The sequence below is a fragment of the Crocodylus porosus genome, unplaced genomic scaffold (genome assembly GCF_001723895.1).
Source record: "Crocodylus porosus isolate Cpor-Errol unplaced genomic scaffold, CroPor_comp1, whole genome shotgun sequence".
Lineage (NCBI taxonomy): Eukaryota > Metazoa > Chordata > Crocodylia > Crocodylidae > Crocodylus > Crocodylus porosus.
In genome coordinates this window covers 68,604,725-68,616,104 of record NW_017728948.1, presented here as the reverse complement: position 1 = coordinate 68,616,104, position 11,380 = coordinate 68,604,725, and positions in this window count along the sequence as shown.

Below are 11,380 nucleotides of genomic sequence, written 5' to 3'. Positions count from 1 at the left end.
CCTAGAATACAGCCCCTCAGGGTCCTCAGAAGCTGACCCAACATGAACTGAGGTCTTTCATCTCTTCTGGATCTTGTGGCTGGGCAAAGAGAGAAAGCAAAAGAACAAAAAAAAAGTCCCTCTTAGTCCTTACTCACCCAGACCCCCCAGGTTGCATCCAGGCACCCTCATTGCCCACTGGGAGTCCTGCCACTTCTGCAGCTGAGGCTAGAGTACCCCTCTAGCCTGAGGACAAACCTGTTCATTCCCCTCCCCTTCTGGTCAGCCCAGCCTGTTGCCTAATCTGAGCATAGCAGTTGCTTATTTGTCTCAGCCCTGCTAGCTACCTGCCCTTTGCATGCTGTGAGGACACCAGCCATACAGCCACTCCCCAGGGTAGAGCTACTGGCTGTTGCAGCTGCCTTTTTTTCTGGACCACAAAGACCCTGCTTTTAAAGGGCCCTTGCCAGTACTGCTAGCCTGTAACCTTCCTGCAGTAACAGGTAACAAGGAACTGTTGCCACCATGTCTTATAGATTAAGGTCTAGTATAGACAGTCTTTGATGGGAAAGGATCTCTCATAAGAGATCTCAACTAAGAACTCAATCTCAATGAAGTTACTTATTTTGCATGTCATGTATATATGACATACACTATTAGCCTATAATTTGAATGTTTCCTAAATATGTGTTTAATCAGATTTTGCAATCTGCAAACAGAAGGGACCTTGTGCATACAGATAATTTGTTTTCTCACATGAACAATTCAAAGTCATCATAGCAAAATTAACTATAAAACCATACAATAAGCCAGTCTTATCTTTGCAAAATAGAAAAGACTGGAGTTGAGCAAACAGAACAAAACTAAATATAAATCTAAAATTGCAGGAATCTCAATAGGTTTGAAGTCTAATTTGGAGAAGTCCAGGCTCTCTGAATGAGGCCATTGGTGCCTAAGTTCTTTCTCATCTCTAATTTTTCTTCCCAACACAGAGAACTTCTGACAGATTCTTCCTTTAAAATTATTTGCAGTACCACTTGGCATTATTGCCTCAGTGTGAAGTACCTGAGATACTCAGAAGTTGCTAGAGAGGGGTAATTAAACACTGGACCTCAAGAAAAGGAGACTCTGTACTGCCACTGACTTTTAGAAAACTGGGAAAGAGAAATGCCTCCATCCATCTTGGTGAGTAGGAAAATAGCAAGAAATGAAAAATTGATTTAATTTTTAGACTGCCTAAGGGAGAGTACACACCCAAAATACTGCCACATCCTCTAAAAACATCCATCAAAATGGCTTCTATAAAATTGTAGTGGACCAGTGGTTCTCAACTTTTTTTAGACTTACGGCATCCCTCACAAAATGCCAGCTCTTAGCTTTCATTAATTTTTTTACAGCTCAAAATGTTTTTAACACCATAAATTCCTATCTGAAATCCCTGGGTTTATGAATCCTTTCTAGGTATTTGTATACCTAACCACGCTAATATTGCACTGTTTCCTTTAAAAGGATCTTCCAGCACCAGCACTGGTGACTATAGAAGGCCTGCCATCCACCTGCAGCAGTAGATAAGAATCATTTTTTCTGTGCCTGAGACATATGGGATAAACTCAGTAAATTGGGGAACCCCCAAAATGCCTACTTTCAACCTTACAACCAGTTTCAGTCTTGCAACCAATGGCAACTGAAAAATAGAAATCCTGAAAAAGGCAATTCACAGATAAGCCCATTGCTGAATAAAATAGTCTGCTGAACTTCATAGAAAAATAAAACACACAAGTTTTGAACATTTTAGTGCTTTAATTTTGCGGCAGAATTTTCACACAACTTTGACTGGATGTAGGCTAATGTAGTATATAAAAAATAGTCTAGAAAAATTCAAGCAATATGACTTTAATGGAGTAAGTAGCAGGAATTTATTTAACACATTGGCTGTTTCTATTGTAACATGTGCTGGTACAATATGCCGGATTCTGGATCCTCAGGGTGCCAGTAGCCCTAGGAACCCCCTCAGGCAGGTCTGCTGACTGAGGTGTCCCTTGGAGAGGTGTATCCCTCAAACTCACTGCCCAAGAATTCACTTTAAGTCCAGTGAATAAATGGGTTTCTTTAATCATTTATTTTCTGTATACAGTTGTGCATAATAATCAAGAGAAAAAAATATAATATCTATATATAGATATGAAACAGTCAAAATATACATACACACATACACATAACCTATGTTGCAAGCAAGCTAGTAGATATTACCCAGAGGCCACCCCAGGCTTGTTGGCAATGCAAAACAAACAAAAGAAGTTTAATAAGCTAGCACTTAGATGTCTTCCAGTGGTTCTTCCAGGCTCCAATTTCTGGTTGCCTCTGATCTTTCAGAAGCTTTTCAGAGGCTGCAGGTCATTTGCTTTGCTGCACATGCTAGGCAAACAAGCAAACAGAGAAGAGCCCTGCTCTGGGCTCTCCTGGTGACTGCTTAAATCAAGGTGGGGTGGAATTATTTCAGGTGGTGGGCCGCTTACTGAATTTTGCCAAGCCATCAAGGGCTGCATAACAGGCAGCCAGGGGCAGATAAATATTAATTTCCTAAATTTTTTAGGGGCCCCATGGGCCAGATAGAATGGCCTGGTGGGCCACATCCAGCCTGCGGGCCGCATTTTGCCCACCCCTGGCTTAACCCCTGGTAACTCCAGGCAACCTGCTCCTTGGCCAGGTGCAGCCCCTTGAGGCTGCTTTTAGTGTCTTTTATCCTTCGCACTCTGGACTCACATAGCTACCCCTCTCTACTCACCACACCTGTGTCAGCTCCCTTGTTGAGGGACTCACTATGTCCCAGGATCTGGTTCCCCAGCCTCTGGTGAGTTCTTCTAGGTCTGGGGTGGGTGTGCAGAGGTGCTTCTAGGGTGTGGGGCTGTTCAGAGTCCCCTGAGCCCCTAGTTACAGGGCAGGGCCCTGTTACATCTACCACACCAGGTGGTCCAATTTGCATCAAACAACTTCAGTGATGACATTCACCCAATTATAACACTTTAAAACAGTGTTCTTCCCCCTCATAACCCAGGTTGATTTCCATCTGGTCACACTCCCCTTCCCATAACAATAACTGGCAATACAGCTTTAAATATGATCCGCCAGTAGGTGGCAGGGATGACGCTTCTGCTGCTCTCAGGAAGGTGGACTCTTCGCTCTTTCTTGGTAACTCAGCAAAAAAAAAAAAAAGAAGTCTCCAGTCAGTCACTGTAGGCAATAGGCTTCTTTTCTTTAGTTTACTTCTGAAAAATATACTTCCTGCAAACACTAGGGGTTAAGTATACCCTCACACCATGCAGACAGGGGATTCCCTCAAGGGGCAAGGTGTAGGGAGTGCACGTGGGTGAACATGCATCCCATGAGCGTGGCAATTCACCCCCTACAAAAAAGCACCGCTAACACTGTTGGCAGTGCCTGCGGGTGGTTGCTGCTCACTACCCCCTCCTCCCCCCCCACCAACACCACCAGCAGCATCTGTGGGCAGTCAGCAATTGCCGCTGGCTGCTGCTGCCAGTGGCATCTGCGAGTGGTCACTGGACACTGGTCAGTGCTCACCACGCCTGTTGCTGACAGCACTGGTGGCTTCTGCGAGAGCTCCCGCTTACCACTGCCACACTCCTGTTGCCACACTCCCACCACCACCGTGCCCCTGCATATGCTGCCGGGGGCATGTATCATTCATGGTTCCCTCTGCAGGCCTCTGTCCCTAAAGCACAAGTTTTTCCAGCCCAAACAGAGGATTTCCCTCTGCAGGTTTCTGGCCAGGCAGCTTCTCCCAGCTAGCTTACCAACCCCTACCCACTCTTTCCATGTGTACACATGTACCTGATTACACAGCTTGAACCCAGGTTGGGAATCAACTTCTCCTCAGATGACTCTGGCTCTCCTCTGTCCTGAAGTCTGCTCCCCAGGAAGCCTTAGCTCCTTTCCCTCTACCTGAAAGAAGAGGAGGGACTAAGTTTCTACCCATCTCTCCAGGCTAATGTAACTCTCCTACAACTTCTCTCTTCAGCTGCTTTTCCCTCCCTCAGATTTTATAGCTTCATAGTAGCCAATCAGAGCTTACAGTTGAGGCTCTGGTTACAGTTCAAATCCTCCAGTAAAAAGTATGCCTTGTGCACAGCATACCCTTCATTTGGAAAAGCTATTGCACACTCTGCACACTTTTTGCTGCCTTTCTTGCAGAGTTCTTAGGCACAGCTCACCCACTCAGCTTGCAGCCTAGCAAGCCTTTGCAGCTGTTACACTATTAAATCCTTGGGCTATTGATTTAGAGCATTATGTTCTGTGGAATGACATTATCTGTCCATGTAATGTGTTTTTCATTGGGGTCTGAAGGTTGAGAAGATATGAGAGTTTAAAATGCAGGTTTAAAAATTCTTATTTACCTGTTTCAATCCTAACTACTTAGGATTCAAAATATGCATCCGGTTATCTCTGGAAGTAGTCTCTGAGCGTATGACCAAGCAACTTTTTCCCCATAATGTTAGCTTTGGGTTTGACACTGCAAATAGGAAATAATTGATAATGCCACTTTGTGCCTCTGTTAACAGTACGAAGTCCTGTCACAGGTACAGAAAAATACATGGCACATTTTCAGGACTTACCTCTAATGGACACTGAGATGACACAAAAGCCCCTATTTTTTATGACAAATCTATTTCAGGGTTAGTTTAAATATAAGCTGAATCTTTTAGTATACATTAAATGAAATACTGTATATGATCAATGTTCATTGACAGGATTAATAAGTAGGTTAAAATTAATGTTTTAAAATACTCTAAGAAAATTGGAAAATCAGGGATGAGGTTAGAGGGAGATGACAATGACTATATGTGAGATTTAGCAAACTTGTGCATGTAGGGTTTTATTTGATTGCTTTGCTTTGCTTCTTACTTAAAGGTGCAACTTTGAAGCCTCACCTTGATGTAATAATTGCTGGTTAATCTGTGACTCTGTATCGTGATATTTTCATAAAATAACTTGTTATAAATTATCTGTTCAAAGTGCATATATAGGAGAAAATAACAAGTAAATGTAAATCATGAAACTATAATTTCATTGAAGGCTTTTGTTGATGTAAACCATTATAGTGAAGCCAAGAGAGTATTTTATACTATCACCATAGTCTTAGTAAGAAAGATTTATAGATCAGTAATTCACAGCTCTCTTGTTTTATATGTCATAACAACATATAGAATTAAGTCTTGTAATCCTGTCCAACATAGACCCATGGGTCCCTTCTTTCTTTCTCTTACACTGCTGCAGGCTGCTTCCCAGGTACCTATGCTGTCCTACCAGGTTGTTCTCTTTTCACAATTCTGCTTTGACCAGGCCCACCCAGCTTTATTTTACAATATCCCATAGCCTCCTTTTGGTTATTTTTCTTGATGCAGCATCATTTTTTAATCTCTTTCATAGCTCTTATCTAGCACAGCTGTATCAAATCAGATATTTGCCTCTCTGCTCTTTCCAGGCATCACAAGGAGCATTAAATTCACAGGAAAGACGATTTCCTTATCCTCAGGAATAGCTAGCATAGCTATAACAGCCAGCAGCAGCAGCTAATAAGCATTGGTGCATGAGGGACAGAATCAAGAGAGTTCAGTTCCTACCCCTGCCAATATTCACTAGGGCTGTGCGAAGCTTTGGTCACTGATTCGATTCAGCCATATTTGGTGCTGAATCTCTGAATCCAAATCAAATTAGGATATGTTTTAATCTCTCTGAATTGAGTAGGAACCCTACAAATCCATCTGGAGAGATTCAGAAAGATTTGATGATTTGGACATAGACACAGCTTTAAATGTTTTTTATACATGCCTCAAGGTTCATGATTGATGAGACTGTGGGGTGGATGGAGTCCCAAGGGAGTGTGAGGGGTGGGGTCTCCAGTGCATTTGGCAGCAGACCCAGAAGTGGACCAGAAGCACTTCCGGTCAACTTCTAGGCCCACCAGGGAGCATGCGGGGGACCTCCCCCTGCCCCTCATGGCTTGTAAACTGGTGCCTCCTGGGTCGGGGGGGCACCTGGGGTCCCCCTGAAGTCGATCACTGAGCTGGGGGTAGGGGAGCCCTAGTGGTGGACCTGAAAGTAGGCCAGAAGTACTTCCGGTCCACTTTTGGGTTCACTGCCAGGCATGCGGGGGGTGGGGGGGCAGTGCTCCTGTGGGATGATCCATCTGCCCCACCACTGAAGCATTCACAAGCTGTGCCTGGTACCTCAAGCTATGTAGAAAAATCATTTAAAGTTGTGTCTGTGGCTGAATTGCTGATTCTCTGAATCAACATTGAATCTTCAGTTTTGGATTTGCCCAAATTGAATCAGGACAATGATCCAAATCAACAAACTGAATCACTGTCCCTGATTCAGGCTGAATATGAATCCAAACTGAATACAACCCATTTGGCACATCCCCACCATTCACCCTTGGACCAGCCACCAAGAGAACGTGGGGACACTCTGGGTTTTGCAGCTATTTGCTAATAGCAAAGACTGGATGATTGGGGTCAGTTCCACCTTGGAACAGAAACCAACTGCTGTGAATGAAACTAGGTCGCTGCAGGCATTTCTGCTCCTATATCCTCATCTTTTTTTCTGCTCCTAAACCATGCATCTTGCACCCTTCCCCTTATCATTCTTTCCATTCACTGGAATTTTCTCACCCCTCTAATTCATCCACCCTCTTCCCCCTATCCTTGCCACTTTTACCTCTGTTCACCTGCACCCACCAGCTTCTGTTATCATCTGTCTCTTGGCTTATATACACATCCAGCACTTTCTGTTTCTACTTCTGTAACATGGACCTTTAGCCCTTCAGTATTTTTCAGCTCCCTGTATTCAAATCAGATGTTACCTTTCCCCCCCAAATTTTTCTAGGCATCAGGAGGAGCACTGAGGTCACAGGAAAGACAATTTCTCTATGCTCAGGGAATAGTGAGCATAGCTGTAATAGCTGGCAGCAGCAGCTAGTAAGTGCTATTTCAGGGAAAGACCTAAGACTCTGGAAAAAACAGAAAAAACACTCAAGTGATCTGCAGGAATCTAGTCACACACACAATCTAGTCTGCAGTAGGAGCTGGTTAATGCAGATGGAATCTTTGGAGAACTGAGCTGCCAAACAAATCTTTACTGAGCATGCGTATACTAAAATTTATTTTCAAAGACATGAGATTTGGCTTATTAGGACAGTTTTCATGGGGAAACCAGTGCAAATCCATCCCCCTGAAAGGCAAAGTCTCTTGTACAAAACATGGGAATCCTATTGATTTCCAGTGAAAAGGTACCAGTTTTTTCTTCTTTTGGCATTGGCCAAAATGTATTTTCCCCAACATGTTCTTAGAAGTAGCTGAATTATTTTGGCTGTAACTTTAAAGAAATCAGCCTAGGAAAGACATAAAGCATGGACCATCTCAGCCCAAATGTGTGAAGTTTAGTAGCATATAAACATTGAAATGAGTCTTCAATTGCTTTAGCTGCAGGAAGCACTACCGACTCCACTTATAGTGACAGATACATTGGATATCTATGCAATAGATATCTTTGGAAAAGAAGAAATCAGGGAATAAGGTTGGTAGTCACTCATAATCCTCATCCATGGGAAATGGAAAATCAAGTAAAAACATCAATAGATAGAAACACAGTGGTTGACAGTGGTGAGACTGAGGACAAAAAAGAGAAAGATAATATCTAATATTAATGAGAGCAGTAGTTGGGTAGACAGAACAGTTAGTGAAAAAACCTGGACTTAATACAACTAGGGAATTGTGTGTAGTCTGTAAGAAACAACTGAAATGTTTCTATGCAAATGCTAGGAGAATAGGCAAAAAACTAGAGCAGAGATCAGATATAGGGATGATAGAAACATGGTATAATAGAAATTATGACTAAAAACAGGTACTGAACACTTCTCAGAAAACAGAAATGAAGATAAACATAGGGGTACTTTTCAACATTAATAATCTGGTAGACTGTTAAGAAGTATGAATGGATAGCATGGACAGCACAGATGTGTTTTGGGTCAGAAACTCTGTTAAAAAAATCTACTGGGGTTGTGCTGGGAGTCTATCCTAGACCACCGTGGATATGGATGAAAGATCTTTGAAAAATTATTAAAGAGAAAAATACTGCAAGAAATTGTGTCATTATGGGAGACAATGTTTTTTATATACAGTAATGAAAAAATACCTAACAACAACAATGGGGTCAAGTTATTCCTGGCTATTTATAACGACTCCCAAATGGGACTTGTTTTAAGCTATTTAGGCTGAAGCCCGAGGTGGCCCATCCAACCTAAGACAGAAGTCCAGTGATGACTACCATGAATCCCTTTTCAGCCATTTGCCAACTGCATGGTTGTTTTAATCATTACAAATTTGCCCAGCTGTAGAGAAAGTAGCACAGTGGGAGGGAGCAACTTGGACCTGAAATGGCAGGAGAAAGGAAAAACAGCACAGTAGTGGATAGTAGAACTTGGATGTAAAATCTTGATGCTAAGGAAGGTAAGCAGGGTGCTTAACAATGCATGGTCCTTCAAGCTAGTCAGCACCAGTTTTAGCTCAGTTTCTGTTGGGTCTATCCCTCCTGTGGGCCTTAAGAGGGGAACTATGGCCTATGCAGACCATGAGCCCTTCAAATAGCCAGTGCTGATCCCATGTAAAGAGCTGGGTAGAACCCATGAAGCTTTTGTACAGAGGAAAACTACGTGGAAAGTTCTAAGAGGGGAGCCCACCCCCCCTCAAACAACTATAGAGCTTGATGCCCAAGATGAGCCAGACAGCACCACCCTCATCTCAGGCATCTGTGAAGTCCATTTCAGACTGAACGGCTTAAGGGGCAGCAGTGGAGATCTAAGGATCTAGACCGTGGGACCCCCAGTTGACCATCAATGCTTGTTACCCACATGAGCTGGACAGTACCACCCACCAGCTCGGGGATTTCCAAGGACTTAAGGGAAGGATGCAGAGGCTCCTCAGGTTCAATGCACAGCCAGCTAAATAACCATCAGTGCATAACAGCCTATGCAGACCATCAGTGCCACCTCTGGCCCAGGTGCTTGATAGATGGTCCCTCCCAACCAGTCCCGAATCCAGGTGGGATTTGCCAACACTATACTGTGTGGCTAATTGTCGTTATTCACCCAGAGAGAAGAGGGTAATTGCAGAGGGTGCCCTTATTCAGAACATGAACACCTATGATGTTTGCCCTGAGTCGGGGTTTTTCAACCTGTGATCAGAGCACAGGAGAACAGACCCTATGATGAGAGGCTGAGAGCCATGAGACTCTTTAGCCTGGAAAAGTGTAGGCTCAGGTGAGACCTGGTGGCTGCCTGTAAGTATATAAGGGGTGTACATCAGGATCTGGGGGAATGCCTGTTCACCAGAGCACCCCAAGAGACAACAAGGTCAAAGAGTCACAAACTCCTCCAGGACCATTTCAGGCTGGACATAAGCAAAAACTTCTTTACTGTTCGAGCCCCCAAAGCCTGGAATAGACTGCCTCCAGAGGTGGTGCAAGCACCTACTCTGGACTCTTTTAAGAAACATTTGGATGTCTGTCTTGCTGGGATCCTTTGACCCCAGCTGAATTCTTGCCTCTGGATGGGGGGATAGACTCGATGATGTTACAAGGTCCCTTCCAGCCCTAATGTCTATTAAAATTATGAAACCTTTTTTAAGGAGTGTACCCCTTCTGGGTACACTTCTGGTGGAGTAGGTGGTGGGGGATGGTGGTAGCCAGATGCAGAATGGGGGAGGGCTTGTGTACAGCAGTGGTGATGGTGTTGGGTGGTGGATAGCAGTAGCAGCAGCTGCATGCCAGCTCCCTCCCATCCAGCATCCAGCTGTTTGAGCAGCACCTGTGTAGTCTGCAGCAGGGAGCTTCTTCCCTCACCCCACTGACCCTGCTCCTGGGAGGCGGTGGAGTGGGGTGGCGGGTGGTGGCACTCCGTCCCTGCTTTTCCAAATGTACCCCCTAACACCTTTCCAAGTGTCCCAGGGGGTACACATACCCCTGGTTGACAACCTCTGCCCTGAGTTTATGCCACTCCTATACCATGTAGCAGCAGTTATGGGTGGCAGTGGGGTCTGCCAGAAAAAGAGTTTATTCTATAGATTCTCCCAGATGATAGCGAGGCACAGGGAGGCTGAGGAATTGCTCCTCAGTTAGTTGTACTGCACACCAGATTTAAAGTTCACTCCTTGCATCAGCCTTTAGGCAGGTACTGGGCTCAATCCTGCTGTGACCTGTAACCAGACCATTACCTTCAGGATCTGCCTCTGTTTTAAGAGAGTCATAGATGACAGATAGATCCATCAATTAGTCAAAAAGATATGAGGCTTCTTTGGACTTGGTTTTAAGTGTTGAACACATTAGAGCATGGGTTGCCAATGTTTTTGGACAAAGTGCCAAAAACGCCCCCAATACTTCCCAATTCTGACCCATGCCCCAAGTTGGAGTACCAGCTCTGCAATGGCAGTGGCTGCACATGAGCACAGTCATGAAAGGACCTTGAGCAGTGCCACCCTGGCCCTTCCCCTGCCATCTGCCCCAAGGTGCACGTGTAGCCATAGCCACCTCGGAGCTGAGCCAGACCCCAGCACTGCTGTTTGCAGCCTCCCAGCTGCCTGTCACTGGTGTCCCAGGTTCTGGGAAGCTGCACCAGGTGCCTGGGAAGTTGCAAACAGCTACACCAAGGTTCAGAGCCTGAGCACTGCCTCCATGTTGGCAGCAGCTGCACTTGTGCCTCAGGGCACACAGTGGGGGAGATGCCTGGGTTGTGCTGTCCCAGGCCCTTTCCCAGCTGTGCATCCTCATGCTCAAGTGCAGCTGCCACTGTTGCTGCCACAGGGCCTAGCTGGGATTCTGTAGCCTGGTGCAGCTGTTTGCAGCCTCCTGGCTGCTTGCCACAGCTGTCCCCAAGCTCTGGGCAGCTGCTGCCTGTCATAGAGCCTGGGCGGTTTGCAGAAGGGCTTGTAGCATCTCTGCTGCCTGCTGCAAGCATCCTGGGATCCCTGGCGGGTGGCAGCTGCCCAGAGTCCAGGCCAGCTCTGGTGTGCTGAGCAAAATGTCCTTGTGTGCCATGCCGTGTCACATGTGCCAGGGGTTGCCAACTCCTGCATTAGAGCTACAGATGGAAATTAACCTAGAAGTAATTGATCAGTGGCTAATTTGGTTTGAATTTAATGGAAGGATAAATGAAAACAAGTCAGTACTGAACATTCTTCATTTCAAAAGAGTAAACATTGATAAGCCAATGGACCCAGAGGGGAAGGGAATCAGATGTCGAAGGTGAGTGGTTGCTCCTTAAGGAGACGATCCTCCATGCCCAAAGGGAGGTAATCCCAACAAGGGTCAAAGGGAGCAGGAGGGCACATAA